General features: G+C 52.4%; 1 long non-coding RNA gene across 1 annotated transcript; it reads left to right on the top strand.

Annotated features, from left to right (window-relative positions):
• The first annotated feature begins 7096 nt into the window (after window positions 1-7096).
• On the top strand, window positions 7097-12352 carry LOC116660954. The gene is made up of 4 exons (XR_004316658.1): window positions 7097-7982; window positions 10523-10618; window positions 10852-11179; window positions 11577-12352. It is a non-coding gene; the product is annotated as an uncharacterized LOC116660954 (long non-coding RNA).
• Window positions 12353-16195: the final 3843 nt, after the last annotated feature.

The raw sequence follows: 16195 nt of genomic DNA, 5'->3' as shown, positions 1-16195 counted from the left end.
TTGAGGTGATGCAGGAAGTTGAGCCCGGCTAGAGTGAGGATGCTCCAAAGGAGATGACACCAGATGGGGTCTTTTAAAAGCCGTGAATGATCCTCTGGCATTTCTCAAGCATTTCCTCTGTGCCAGGGCTTGGGCTCCACCTGCCCTGCAAAGAAGGCTCTGAAATAAATCACAGATCATAGATGAGGAGTCTGAAGGTCAGAGAGGCAAAGTCATTGTCAAGGTCCCATAGGTAATACATGACAGAGCTGGGTACCTTTTCTATCATGACTTGCCCCGTGAGTCCAGACTCACCTGCCCCAAACCGTAGCTTCCCAGAAGGTCAGAGCTTGGAGGTGACCATGAAAGGCTATCAGATTTACCTGGTTCATTATTCACAACAGGAAAACTGAACCTGGAAGCAGGAGAGGCAAGGTGCCCACCACCACGCGGAGAATCCTCCATCCTTAAGTCGACTGCCACTAGCGCCGTTCTGAGGCGGCCACAGTAAAGCAGAAACCACCACTGGAAATTGCTATGCCAGTACCAACACACTGGTTTTCCATGAGTTCACGGGCACTGTTCTTTTGTTTGAAATTCACCACCCTGGAGCATTTCTAAACAGTTTTGGGTACACATACCCTCTGGGATGTCTTTCACAAATCCATGGTTCCGGTCACTTCAGTTTGTAATATGCTGCCTGTTGTACTCACTTTGGAGAGTCACCATGTATATTTATCATATAAAGGCTCTGATAAGTCCTGCTGCAAAGGAATCTGTTTCTATTTCTTTAGGCCAGCAATCCCAAAATTCATTTGAGCATGCAATCCTTACCAACATGACCAGAATTCGGATTTTCCAGGACTGCTAATGGGAAATACTGGTTTTGGTAACTAAGAGAAGCTAAAATAGTCCTTCTGACCTTGGAGAAAAAAATTCTGAATACGTTTTGGAGGGTGGGTGAGATGATGAAGTGAGGGGGATATATTTAAAGAGCCAGGGAGCTACCGCATGCAGAGAAATGAAGACCCAGAATGGGGCATGGTGGCCATGGTGACCACCTTCAAATTCCTGGAAGGCTCCTGAGTGTTCTATGGGGATAGGGGTGCGATCCTCTTTAGTTCCAGAGAGCAGAGACAGGACCAGTACGTGATATTAATGTAGGAAAGTTGGAGCTTTCACTGGTGATTGGCTGTCTTGGTAGGAAGTGAGTTCCCCATCACTAGAAGTGTGCAAGTAGAAACTGAAAGAAAATTGCACTTGGGCTGCTAAAGAACAGATTCCTTCTACAATTCTGGAGTTTCCAAGGTGAAGAAATGTTGGCCCGGGCCCTGGCCATGCTAAATTCCCATCTTCTCTCATGACCGGGCAGAAGGAAACCAGGCATGTCACATCCATCTGACATTAGGAAAATTCTTATAAATAAAATAGTCCCTATAAAAGCTGTATGAGCTCTCTCCAGTCCATCTCATCTCGACAGTAATAAAACCAAGCCCGGAACTCCAGTGTCGCCTTGCCATCTACAAGAGGAAACGCTTATTTTAAGAAGTATAAAAAGAAAAGTAATTTACAGTCTATTAACATTTTAAAAAGTGTGTTAGCAAGAAGGGGGAATACATTACTGGCTCGATGAGGGATCCAGAAAGAAGTGGAAAGTGGAATCATATAAATTTCCCTTGGTCTCCATTTTCACCTGGAGGACGGCAGACTCCTCCCGAATCCTCCCCCCTTGCTGGAGAAGGTCCGATGGAGAAAGGGTGGCCTGGCCGGGAAGGGTGCAGGGAAAGGGGTCCACAAGGAGTGACGGGGCATGGATTAGGAAGTCAGATCTGGGTTCCCATCCTGGCTGGGGTTCCCGAGGGCTCTGCCAGTCACCCAACTTCTGTGAGCCTCAGGCACACATGTTGTCTAAGCAGTGGATGTAATGAATCCCAGGGTCCTGCTGCTTCATATAAAAGTCTGAGCCTTCCAGCAGACTTGGGAGGGCTCGGAGACTGAAGAGGCGTTGGTGACCTGGTGCCTGGTGCCCCATGGTCCTCACCTAGCCTCGTTGCCTGGCCCAGCTGACGGGCCCTCCATCTGTGGTCCTGGAACTGAGCTAGGTCCTGGGCAGCGGAGCGGAGTGGGGCGGAGATGAAATGCAAACTGCAAATCAAGGGAAATACATGGAAACAATTATAGAAGGATGGACTTGAAGGGAAAACAAAGCATTCCCTCTGAGGAACGCAGCCATGGAGGACGAGCCAGAGGGAGGAACTGCGGCCTTGGGGGAGATGCTAGCGGCTGGGAGTGGGGAACAGGCAGGAGGCATCCTGGGAGGCAGGGGACATTCCATTGGGTTGTCACTCGGACCCTGAACCCTGACTCAGACCCTCACCTGCCATGACATTCCAAACAAGCCCCTTCTCCTTGCAGTGCAAGCACATCACACACACACCCCCCATAATTTCTACATACACACAGACACAGACCAACACAATCTCACACATGCACCCACGTGCACCCATACACCCACGTGCACCCATACCTTATGCACACACAGAAAATACAATCACACACCTATGCCTTCCACGCACACACACATGCGCATGCACACAGCCTAACTTATACACACACACCCCCAAAGTGATCACACGTGTGGCACACATGGGGTCCACTTATTACGCACACGTGCCATCACGCGTGTGCGTACGTGCCACACCTCCGGTGTTTGCATGTGCGCGTCCACAACTGCCTGTGTGCAGGCGCGCATACACGTGCGTGGACTTAGTGCACACACTGCCGCTCGTGCACACTCCCAGTCATCTGCATTTACACATTCACGTGCACACACAGCGGATATGCCCATATCCCAACATGTGTTCCACACACGCGGCCACAGACTCGGCACGTGCCTCCGCCCACACGCGCAAGCACAGACACTCACGCGGTAACCTTCCCACCCTCCCTGGCCACGGGACACACTCACAAGTGCCGCACACGTGGCAGAGTCTCCCAGGAAAGCGTCCGTGGGCGCCAGTGTGGGGTGTGGGGCTGCTGGACAGACAGCATCTCACATGCCGGCCGCCTCCCTGCCTGAGCCTGTGTTTGTGCAGCTGCTCCCTCTCCCCCAGCGTGGGGAGGGGGCAGGAAGAGCTGCGTCGGGGAAGGGGCAGGCCCCGGCCGGCCCTAATCAAGAATTTCACACCCCCGTTGGGACCAGGCCCCTCTGCAGACCCCACGTCCAGCTGGGTGAAAACCCAAAGCTGGCTTTGTTCAGGGGCTGCTGGGGACTGCAGGGGCCCCACTCCAGGACATGCCCCTGCCCAGTTTGGAGGGCTGGGCTCCAAACTGGCCCATTGTAGGGCTGTTCCAGGCCTGAGTCCCGATTCTCGTAGCTGGGGGCCCTGCCAGGGGCCAGCAGGCAGCAAACGGGCCTCAAAGAGCCCTCCTCCCACTGCCCTTTCCCAGGCCTTATCAGTGAGGGGGGAGGTGGGGCCCACCACATCAGCCCCCGGCACGCTGGGCTTCCCAGTGACCCAGTGAGGCCGAGCATGTCTGCTTTTAAGATTTGAATCTGGAGAGGCCTACTCTCACAACCACACACCAGCCCTCCCCCCCCACCCCCGTTTCCAACCCAGCATCCTCAAAAATGCCCCACGGGCTCACCTCTTGGCCTATGCCCAAGCTATGCCCCCTGCACCAGTCTCAAATGCCTTTCCTCTCTTCTCAGCGTGGACAACTCTTACTCGTCACCTTTCAAGACCAGTGCTGATGCCTCCTCCTCCAGGAAGCCCTCTCTGACTCTCTGCTCATCCTCCATCTTGCCTCTCTCACCCTGCGCTGTAAACTTCCTACACTAATTTGTGTCCTGGACCGTGAGATGCCAAGGGCAGGAACCAGGCTACCATCACCATAGAAACCTTCAGGCTGGCACAAGGCCTGGCACACGGTGGAGATTTGTTGAAGGAAGGGAGGATTCCTCGGTGGAGAGATACCGGAAAGTTCTTCCTCAGTGCCTCACATCCGTGGGCCTCGTGCAATGAATTAGGTCCCTGATCTTAATTTAAGAGTTAAATAATACCACACATATATTACAAAAGTTAGGTAAATTTCCCCTTCCCTCCTGTCATTACCTAGAAAGCTGCCAACTTCTAGATTGTAATTATGTACATGAATAATGAAATTAGCATATCTATCAGCTCACTCCCTGCTCATTATATACCAGGAAGAGCCATGTGTTCTGATTCCAAATCACCCACCTCTGGAGGCTGCTGGGCTCTGGGCTCTGAAACAGCCCCCAGGGAGAGGCTGCATGCCTACCCTGTACACCCTGGGCCTGGGGGCTTCAGGGAGCCCTTAGCGACACTCCTGGGTGGGAAGTTCACGTCTGATCAGCCTTTAACCTCATCCAATGGGTGGGTGGGAACCACTGGTTGAACCTGCCATGGCAGGGGGCTGGGGTGGTGGGAGGGTAGGGCTGGGAGGGTAGGTCCACTCCACACCGTTGTGGGCCTGTGGATGGACCTCCTCTCCCACTGCCCCTGAGAGATGGGTGTGGCAGTAACATCTTCGTTGTCCTGGATTGTGGGTAAACAGGGTGTGTTCCTAAAAGCAGCAATTGGATGCAAACAGACTTGGGTTCAAGTTCTGGCTTCACCACTTGTCCACTATGTGATGTCACGCCGAGCCTCAGTTTCCTCTTCTGCAGAATGGGCATACTTAATAGGGCAGGTGGAGGGATCCAATGCAGTTCCACTGTGCCCATATCATACAATAAACGCTCAAGAAATGTAAATTATTGTGTTTGTCTTTGTCGAGATTGGTATTCACCCCTGGCCTGAGGGGAGCTCACTGCCATGGACTGAATGTTTGTGACCCCCCCGAAAATTCATATGTTGAAACCCTACCCGCCATGGGATGGCCTTAGGAGGTGGGGCCTTTGGAAGGTAATTAGGATGAGATGAAGTCATGAGGGTGGAGTCCTCCTGATGGGATTACCGACTTTATAAGAGTCACTAGAGAACTTGTGGCGTCCTCTCTCGCTCTCTGCCACGTGAGAACACAGCAAAAAGCTGGTAGTTGCAGCCCGGAAGAAGGGCTCCCCCCAGAACGTGACCATGCTGGCATCCTGATCTTGGACTTCCCAGCTCCAGAACGGTGAGAAATTAATGTCCATTTATAAGCCACCAGTCTGTGGTATTTTGGTTACAGCAGCTCCAGCTGACAAAGGTACCCTCCCAGCAGGAATTCTCATCACGAAATGGGACCAAAATAAAACCAAGAAGCCAGCACTTGGGTTGGCTTGGCCTCTCTACTGGACATCCCCAACTCCTGGATCCCCCTGGGATTCTACCAGAATGCCAAGTTCTGGACTCTGCCCACCCAACTGCATCCAAACTACCTTGCACATGGGGCTGAAGCCATGACCAGGCGGACGGGTAAGGACCCCGGCAGCCTGAGGCCACCTGTGCGTGTGTGGTGTTTACTTGCTCACTGCGCACCCACTCACTGGAACTTTTAACTAGGGCTCACTGTGGGCATTAAGAGGCAATGGGGAGCCAGTGAATGCTTGAGAGCAGGGAGAGCTGGATTTACAGCCTGGCTTTGCAAACTGTAAAGTGATTTGCAAATTGTAAATGTCAGGTTGCCCTAAGGACCTTTGTCCAGACTCCCCTGACCCCACAGAGTAGGACTCAGAGCCTCAGCTGGTGTCATCCTTGCACCCTGACTTTGCCTCAATACTACAGGACTGGCTGTCTTCTCCCAAAGCCCTCTGGCCCCCCAAATTGGCTAGGCACCTTCACGAGTGTCACTGTTGCCCCTGGGGGGACCAAGATGGTCAAGGCCTTCTCCTAGCATTTACCACCTAGGGCTTTACCACCTCGACCTGAACTTCTGTGCCTAGTGACTCTGACTGGGTCCATACTGTACCCATTTCACAGATTAGAGTTGAGAAAGTCAATTCCAGAGTCATGGAGTCAATGGTAGCATCTAGCTGAGACCCACAAGGCTGGGCATTTTCAAAAGAAGAGACTAATAAAAAACAATGAAATAATGCCATTTGCAGTAACATGGATGGACCTAGAGATTATCAGATTAAGTGATGTCAGACAAAGAAAGAAAAATACCATACGATGTCAGTTATATGTGGAATAAAAAAAATAATACAAATGAACTTATTTACAAAACAGAAACAGGCTCCCAGATATAGAAAACAAACTTATGGCTATCAAAGGGGAAAGGTGGGGGGAGGAATAAATTAGGAGTATGGGATTAACAGATACACACTACTATATACAAAATAAATAACAAGGACCTACTATATAGCACAGGGAACTATATTCAGTATCTTGTAATAACCTATAATTGACAAGAATCTGAAAAAGAATATATATGTGTGTAACTGAATCACTTTGCTGCACCATGAAACAAACACAGTATTGTAAATCAACTAAACTTCAATTAAAAAATAAAAGAGGCTACGTATTCCTCATACTTCTACAGCGTCTGCCACACCCCTCGCCCCCTCCACGGCCTGTGCAGGGCACATCCCATGGGGGGAGATGTACGTTGATAATAGTGGTGAGCATCGGAGCTAAAAAGCCAATCTCACGACTTCAGCCCAGGGCTGGGAGTCAGACAGACCCGGGATCAAGTCCTTGCTCTGCCACTTATGAATCGCGTGACCCTGACCCCATTGCAGCCCTTCCTGGAGACGTTAGTCTTCCCATCTGCAAAGTGGGCGTGATGATATTTGCCCAACAGACTGACGTGAGAACCGAAGCTCAGCCTGGGCAGAGGGTACAGCATCATGCCTGGGTCAGCCCAGGGCACAGACGGAGCTATGTCATTGCTGTTGTGACTGATGTCGCTGTCGCCCCCTGTCCCCTCAGCTCGCAGTCACGGGTCAGGATGTTAGAGCCCAGCGTCACACACATGCGTGGTCTGGTGGCCTCATCCGGCTCCCAGATGTGTTTTGTTTCGTGAATGTGGCGCTTTGTCAGAAATAATTTTTTTCCCTAATTGAATTAGTTGCCAACATTTCAAGATGGAAGGATTTCACATAAAACACAGATTTTTTTTTTTTTTTTTTTGGTCTCTCTTGGAACTTCAGAAGTTTGGGCCACATCAGAATCACATTCACCCAGAGCCAAGGTCAGCTGTGAGCTGAGAAGTCTCCACCCTTGGAGATGAGGCGTGAGCTCCCCAGTCTGCCCCAGTCCCCACCCCTCCGTATTGCCTCACTCCTGGCCAGCTTCACTCATTTAAGTAATCCGCCTGCCTCCGGGGAGGAGTTTGCCTTTGGAAGCCCTGTGCTAGATTTTTCTCTTCTGTGAGGTGTACTGAGGAAGGTCCAAGTCACAGCTAACCAAGTGGAGTTCAACAAGGAGAGAAAAAATCCGCCTCGCAGAGACTCCGTGGGCTCTTCTCCCAACTTCACATCCTGGGCCCGGATGGCGCTCACACCCCGCCTCCTCCCACCAGAAACTCCATCACCCTCTGGATGGTGAGAGCCACCCTCCAACCATGCTCACTTGAGGAGCCCCGAGAGCCTCCAGAATGGCCTTGGCCCCTCCCGGGAAGAGGAGGGTGAGCGGAGAAAATCGCTCCCATCTGACCAGGCCAGGGCCCAGCTCTTGACTCTAATTGGGGACACAGTAATGAGATGACGGCAGAGTGTACCCAGGGCTCAGCTTTCAGCCTGAGGTCCCACCGACAAACCATCCCATTTGGAAAGTTCTCCTGACATTCCTGAGCCGGGCCGCCTTGCCAAAGAAAACTCAAGTGAGGCTTGTCTTGGCACCGGCTCAACCCCCAGCCTCAGCAGGAAAACCAAAAACATTTACACAGCTGGGGCTGCGACGCCCGCTTCCCTCAAGACTTTGTCAGGCCTCGGACAGCTCGGCCGGCTTGGGGGGCACCTCTGAAGGGGCCTGTGTTCCCGAGCACAGCCAGGCATGGCCGGCCAGACGGAAAACACGGTGGCTGTCCCCAGGAGGCGGGAGAGAAGGCGCTAGAAGGTGCGGACTGGGCAGGGGCCTGGGGGCCGGGGTTAGGTCTCTCCACGGATGATGTCCTGTCTCTCCGGTCACATCTGCAGAGGTCACCCTGGCCGGCCTGCCACCCCACCTGGGCACATAGGCCAATGAAACGATCTTGAGAAGTGGCTAATGGAACGTGGGGTGTCAGGGGCCCCCCTGCTGACAGCTTTGAGGAATGGCCTCTTCCCCACTCTCTTTTCACACTCAGATCCCCTGTCTCTTTTCCTGGCTGCCTGTCCGTGGGGTTCTCCAAGACTCTCCACATCCTTTCTCTGATGAGGCCCATCTGGCCTCCCAGTGCTCATGACCAAGGACTATGGTGATGAGGTCCTGGGGGGTGTGGTTAAAAGCCGGAGCCAAATGCATCAGTGAGCACACTGGGGGTCACCGAATTATCTGCTAAGTCCCTTTGCGATCCCGCTGCTCCTCTCTGTCCCAATTGTCCCTCCCACAGTCCAGGCCACCATCGTCTTATGGCTGGGTGGCTGTAGCAGCATCTTCTATGGCCTCCTAGCCTCCACTCCTGCCCCCAGAGCCAAAGCCAGCACATGCTGTTTCAGTCTCTCGATCGCGAAACAAAACTCACATACAGCAAAGTGCAGAAAATGTAGTTCTGCACAATTTAATGATTATCAAGCAAACACCTAGGTAAGCCCCAGACAAGAAACAAAATCTCAGAAGTACCTGCCGGTACCTCCTCCACGCCTCTCTCCCCTCCCGCCCCCTGGGAGATTTCATTACCCTCCTGAATTTGATGATCATCATTTCCTGGGTTTTCTTTAGACCTGAAAACAACATGGTTTCATTTTGCCAATCTCTGGATTTTGTATAAATGGAATCATAGGAGTAATCACGTCATTATTATTTTGTGTCTAACTTCTTCCCCTTAACATTGTACGGTGAAATTCACCCATGTTGTGGCGAGGAGCTATAGTTCATTCATTTTCCTCTGCTGTGGGATATTCCGTTGTGTGACCATAGCAGAATTTCTTTATCTGTTTTACTATTGATGGCTTTGGGTCGTTTTCAGTTTGGGGCTATTTTTAAATTATAAATAGTTTAATCTAGTACATGGCACCTAGAAGTTTTCCAGTCTGTGATCAAACACAAGGAAAGCTACATTATTAAATTTATTAATTTTGTAAAAGCTACAAAACTAAAATTGTTTGTTCTCCTGCAAGACTTGTCAGAGCCTTTAATGTCTGAATGTGTTGCTGTGCATTGTGAACCTCCACAAGCACTGCCTCTGTGCCAGGCCCAGATGATGCAAGGGTGGACAAACCTGCCTCAGGGAGCAAATGGGGTGGATGGAAAGTATTGGCCTTAAAATCTAGTCATAGTGATTACCTCTTCCTGATTTGCTGTGCAAGCTGGGGCAAGTCCCTTGCCCTCTCTGGGCTTTCATTTACTCATCTGCAAAATACAAGTTGAAAAATTGCGACTCCCCAAGAGGCTTCCCTCTCTGACACGAAAATACTCATGTACAATTGTTTTAACTCTCCAGACTCTGGAGGAGGGGATGTTTGACCCAAGTCTTGAGTATTTAGTGCTCTTGGGGTGGGGGGCAGTATGGCCACGTGAGTGGAATCTGGACCTCCTGGAGCTAGTGTAGGAGCAGCAAGGAGAGCCTTGCAGCCAATATGGAGGGTCATCTATACAGATTAAATCATTATACAGATCAAAGCACCTCATTGCCAACCCCCTCCCTACCCCACCATGGGAACCACCAGAGACAGACAGAAACCTTGTAACTTAGAGGATGCATTCTCAACAAGGATGAATTTTGTTCCTTGGGGGACAAAATATCCTACAGATATACATACAGAACATAAACAGATATCCAATGTATCTGTGGTATTAAAATGTCACTATGGGGAGAAGAGACAAGTAGAAGGGAATGTCTAAAATGATTCCGTAGGGGGACAATCATTTTTAAAATGAGGAACCCCTGATCTCTTCGTTTCCAATTCAAATGCCCACAGGGGCCAGGCAGGAAACTTAGGGAGTAAAGCAGGTGGCATATGAGGCAATAAGGAGGAGTGGGGACTATGGCAAACTGGCAGGCCCACACTAAAGGCATTATAGCCTTTTTTTTCCACTATTGTTCAAGTCAAGTAAAACCCAACAGCGGGCTGGATCAGTCCTGCCATCCACCAGTTTGCAATCCCAGATTTAAATAAAGAGCCAGACTATGCCCAGTTTCTGTGGCCAGTGCAGACAGCACTCAATCTGTCTCCATGCCAACCGGCTGCCACCACGTGAGAGGTGCCCCCCACCCCAAAACACACACCATGCCAGCAGCTTCCTCAAGCATCCTCCCCTAGACAGGACCCGAAGGCTTGTTCCACAGCACGCACACATGCATGTGATGGGGGTTAATGCCGCGTGATGCATAATTAATGATACTGACTAAATATGCAGATTAGCAATCACTGATTGACTGCTATGATCAGATTCCTGAACACGGGCTAATTGATTGGCTGCCTGTAATCACCATATTTCAACACTGTTTTCTTCAGCACATGTGCAAACCAATCCTGGCAAGGGGGTGTCCGTGGCCCTGTTGGTTCTAAAAGATGCACACCCTGCATCAGAAACTTCTTCCTTTGTTCCAGGTAAGGTGCCCTTGGCCCTTGGCTCTTTTCCTTCAGTCTCACCAGGGCTGTGCCAGGGTGGACTAGGTCTTATGCGGTTGTCCAGAGAAGTCTAATTATTGCCATTCTGCATATCTAGAAAGAATGATTCAGAGAGGGTATTTTGCTCAGGGTCCCATAGCTAAGAGATGGGGGAGGCCAGGATTCTAGCCCAGTCCGTTGATTTGAACATCTCTGCTGTGCCTTTTTCCCAGTAGTGTCTGCCCTCCTGAAGCTGATGGTGCAGTGGGGGAGAAAGGGATTTGCTCACGGATTCATCCACTGTCTCTTGGGTACATCCCCTGTGCCAGGCAGGATCCCAGACACAGGGCACCACAGTGAACCAGACAGACAAACGCCCACTGTTGTGAGGACCACGTTCTGGGATGAAGGTTGTGTTTGGAGAGTCCCAGAGCGAGCATCTCTCCACATGCATCGCACGGAGGAAGTGGCATCTGAGCAGGACTCTGAGGAGTGAAACACCTTTGGAAAGGTGGAGATCATGGGAAAGCTAAGAGCAAGGGCAGCGGAAACTGTGTGGAGGTGAGAAAATGAAAGGCGTCAGGTGAGAGGAGGCAGAGGGACCAGCTGGGGGCGTTTGGAGGGAGATGGTGGGGAGATGGCGGTGGGAGGAGTAGGGAGCCATGTGGCGGGACCCCTCAAGGGCAGGGAGAAGGGAGCGGGACAGGGTAAGACCGGGCCGCCCGCCCTCCGGCACAGAGTAGCCAAGCTGGCCTGGCGGCTGCAGGGGCTTTGCCAACAGCTGTCCCTGTAGGTACCTCCTGTCCCACCAACAGCTCTCAGAGTTTTCCTTTGGGGAGACCCCTCCCTCCCACTTTGACCTCAGCCCTGTTTAGGTGGGATTGGCTCCACCCTTTACTCCAAGGATGAAGCCTGGTTGGATTAAATCTATCAACCTTTTCCATTCTCCCAAATGCAGAGATCAGTACAGAGAAAGTCACGCCATGGAAGGAGATTGTGCTGAGACTTGGGACAGGACTTTCCTCTCTTAAGTGAGGGTTACCAGAGGTCACCCCCTGCCTCTTGGGTGCAGAATGAGGATATGAGGCCTGCTGAGGTGGCGTCCCACCACCATGAAGGGAGCCTCTGGATCAAACTCGACCTGAAGCCTATCTACACAATGCTTTTCAGCTCTGGAAACCAAAGAATTTCCTTTTTTGGTTTAAGCCACTTTGAGCTGGATTTTCTACTTTCTATAACCAAAGACTCCCAACAGACCAGGTGCATTGCTGGTCATTATTATAGGTATTAGCATTCTGGAAGCTGCCTGCGGTTTCGCATAGGTGTCACCGGAGGTGTGGCAGGGAGCTGGGTGTCCACACAAACTGGAAGGAAAGAGGCCAGGGTAACCAGCAAAGACAAATGTTGAGGCCGTTTAGCCACGGGACTAGCCAGAAGCATCGTGACATCCCTCAGTATCGCCCGAGGGCCACCACGTCACCAAGGAGAGGTCACCCCTGACTCAGCCAGCCCAGGGTCTCACCTCTACCCTTGTGAGCAAAGCTAGGAGCCAGCACACTCCCCAAAACGTGTCTAGTTTTCTTCCAACAGGTTGCAGTGTAGAAATAAACAGGCGCCTCTGACGCCTCGGACCATTTCCTTGGGTTGTCCTTCAAGTATGTAGAATAGGAAAGGCACAGAAGACGCGATTAAAGCAATGTATGATTCGTCATAAATAATAAATCAATAACCATCGGTGATTTGCCCATCTCTCTTCAACCGGGTTTAAAACAAAAAATTAAATATAGAACAAAGGAAACTATAAAGGAAATACAAGAAGCAGCGGGAGAGAGATTTTCCTGCTGTTTCTTGCTTTAAAAAAAAAAAAAATTCCTCCGAGGGACTCAGTCTTGGTGAGGGGGAGGGCTGGGTGGCTCGGTGGGGGGTCGTCAGCCAGGCAAGCCGCCTGACTAAACGCTCCCCCGCCGAAGCCCGGACCCCGTGCCGCAGCATGAAGGAGGGAACCCCCCAGAGTGGGGCGGGGGCTGCTGCGGGCAGAGCTGAGGTTGAGACTCCAAGGCCTGCCGTTGAGCAGCCCCTGTGAGCTTGGCTGCACCTCCAGTCTCTCCAGCTGCAAAGGGGAAGGGGTCGGGGAGCACGATGGCTGCATCGCCCTGGGACTGTCGGAAGGCCGGGATGAGGTAGCGCAGAAGGGTCTAGAATCTTGGAGACAACTAGTGAACTCATTCAGGTCAGATGCCGTTCTGGTCTGAAAATGGGCCACCATCTTTGCTCACAGCAAGACCTGGGGTGGGCGCTTCCTCGGCAGGGTGGGGGCGCCTCTGGGTCTGACGGGCATCCCACCATTCCCATTGGCATTTAGCTGCTGCCACACAAGAGGTTAATCCCTCGGCCTGCCCAGCTATGTTCCTTCTGCTGCTTTTTTTGTTGAGCACCTACTGATGCGGGCCACGTGACGCCTCGTGGCTGTCTGAGCTCTGAGGTTTTCACTCCCATGAGACACAGAGGATGTTGGGAACGTTGTGGGGTGGCACAAAAGGAGAGGCTCACCCAGGTGTCCAGCTCTGTCCCAGCCACACCACTGGCTTGGGCAACCCTTCCCCTCCCATGGCTTCAGGGACTGTCCATGGTCAACAGCCTCAAGTCTCCAGTCCTGGATGTATGACCGCCCTCTGGTTTCTCCACGTGGCTGATTTGACACCCCCTCTTGGCTACCATCTTTCCTTCTCTCTATATCCATGTGACCAAATGACTTCCAGAGCCCCATCCCCCTCTGATTCTGGGCTCAGCCACTTGCTTTGGCTGATGGGATGCTAGCAAATGTGACGCCAGCAGGGGCTTGGAAAGTGCTTGCGTGATTGGGCTTTTTGCATCTCTGCCAAGGTCGTGAGGACACGCTGGGGCTAGCCTGTGGGAGTTTGGGATATGTGGAGCTGAGCCAAGTTCCCCAGTCATGCCAGGTGAGGCCAACCTAGACCAGCTGGCAGCCAGCCCCATCCAGAACTTTGAGCCATTCCAGATAAGATCAGCCCAGCCCAGTTCGAAGCACACAAGCTGAATAAATGTTGATCGCTGAATTCTGCTGAGCTAGTGTCTGTTTGTTATGCAGCATTATTGTGGTCATAGATAACTGATACACTTGCAAACTCCTCAGGTGTGACACGTGCCCAGCTAAGCTCACTTTCTTTGCCTTCAAACTGCCTCCTGACCCTCCTCCCATTTCATGGAATGCCCCCACCCTCCACCCAGCTGCCCAAGACAGAGGTCTGGACATCACCCTCAACTTTCCCTGCTCTATTACCCTTCTCCCTTACAGGTGCTGTGCCGCAAACTCCACCCTTAAACATCTCTGGACGCGGACTCATCTCACCTGAACATCTGGCTCTCATGCTTGGTTTAATCGTCCAACCACAAATCTATGAACTAGTCTCCCCCATCCAGACTTGTCCCTGCCAATTGTGTACCCATCCATCCCCACCCCCAGGAAGAGTTTTCGAAAAGAGAATCTGCTTAAAACTACCCATCAAGAGCCAGAAATGCACCCCGGCCTGGCTCACCTCCTCAGATGCGTACTCCTACTTCACTCCCTCAAGCATCCTTTACTCCTGCACACAGAACTACCACCCGCTTCTCTGCAAACACCGTCCTGATTCATGACTCTGTGCCTTTGCGTGTGCTGTTCCCGCTGCCAAAGATGCCCTTCCCTGCCGCTTTCATGTTGGTAATTTCTATAAAACTCCCTCATGAATAATATTGCAAGTGCCACCTTCTGTGGAAAGTTGCAAACTGCCGCAAGGAGGAGGTCCGGCCGCCCGGAGGAGAGCCCTTATCTGTGAGTGGCAGATAACTCACTCTCCTCCCGAACCTGCAGGAAAGGACTTTAACATTTGACTTCCACCTGTCTGCTGTGGCCCTGGAGACACACAAAACTGGCTTTAAATCCCAGGTCGCCCTCCCTCCCACTGCCCTGGACCTCGGCTCTCTGAGCCTCAGTGTTCTCAGCAGTCACCAGAGTGGCTGGTGGAGCATTAGAGCCGAGAACCCGTAGACTGGCCGTGTAAGGAGTACTAGGGCTCATTGGATCCTCCCCTACTGTGAGGGGAGAAAACTGAAGCTTCAAGAGGATAAATGATTTGCTCAAGGCTCCCCAGCTTTGATGCAGAGGGGCCTGGAGTTGCTCCCCCAAGGGGCCTTCACAGAGCAGAGAGGGAGTGGACCCAGATCCTCCAACCACCACCTCCCCTCCCCCCAGCTCCCTCTTGCAAGACTCATCCTCGATTGCCTCCTGTTTCATCCAGAGTGCCCCTGACCCTTGTCCCTGGGGCCAGCATTAGATTACAGATAAAGCTCCACCAGGCGGGAAGGGAAGGCCCCTCCCCCACCATGACCTCTGACAAGGGATGAATGGGGGGCAGGCAAGAGGCAGAGACCAGACAGAGTGGGGAGATGAGAACATAATGACAGCCGGGGCCGTGGGGCCAGAGTCAGGAGCCCGGGGACCACTGGGAACTGGATGCAGGGAGAGACCGCAAGACGGGCTAGTCACAGACAGGAAAACTGACGCCTGTATCGCCAATCTGAGCACAGACCCCAACCCTCAGACTCCTGATCCAGTGCTCCTGCAAGCGGCAAGAACAAGACCCCTGGCCTGCTGACCTCAGACAGAGCGCCCCTTTCCCTTACCCTCCTTACAAGCCGGAGAGGTGGGCAACAAAGGCACACGCAGACCCATTTCACAGATGGAGAAACTAAGGCCCCAAGTGTTGCCTCCGTGGTCTCGCAGAGAGACAGGGAAGAGGCTGGGGTAAAACCCCTGGCCTGAGGGCTCCAGGTCAAGGCAGACACGAACATCGTTGGACAGGGCGGGACCGGGAGGAAGGGGACAGCAGCTGGAAGGCATGGGCACTGGGTCACTAGGCGAGCCAGACAGGCGTGGTCCCTATGCAGTCCCGGCTCACAGCCAGAGGTGGAGGCACCAGCACTAGGAGGGCCGAGCGGTGATGGGGGATCAGACAGGCTGGTCTTGCTGCACTCGTCTGGACAGCAGCTCATGAGAGAGACCTGGGGGGCCCATTTCACAGATGAGGACAAGGTGCTCAGAGCTGGGACAGTGACTTGGGCCCCAACCAACCTCAGGCTCCCTTTCCCATCATCTCACTGCCCTCCTCAGCCTCAGGACCCCCGTGGACTTGGATTCTCTCTTTGCTGGTCCCCGTGGGAGATGACAGAGGCCTGCCTGGGCCACAGCGGACCCTGGGCATCCGTCAGCGTCAGCAATAGCCTTGGGAGCCTGAGAGGGACTCCCGAGTGGGGCCAGAATCCAGCCCCCCGGGGACACTGGGGGACTCCGGGTGCTGTGGAGTCCTGCCTGGGAGGGGGGTTGCCTTCTGGTGAGTGTGAATGCACTGACACACACGCATACACACGCGTACACACGCAATCTTGTTGGCCTTGTAAGCAGCTAGTCTCTAGCTGCTGGGCGTTTGGATCTGGACCAAAGTAAAAACAGAAATCAAACTTCTCGCAAAAGGCCTTGCAACACGTTTCTCTGGGGCCGAGAAATCCCTGCAGCTCGTG

Source organism: Camelus ferus, chromosome 32 (assembly GCF_009834535.1).
Source record: "Camelus ferus isolate YT-003-E chromosome 32, BCGSAC_Cfer_1.0, whole genome shotgun sequence".
NCBI classification, from domain to species: domain Eukaryota; kingdom Metazoa; phylum Chordata; class Mammalia; order Artiodactyla; family Camelidae; genus Camelus; species Camelus ferus.
This window is presented reverse-complemented; position numbering and strand designations above follow the sequence as displayed.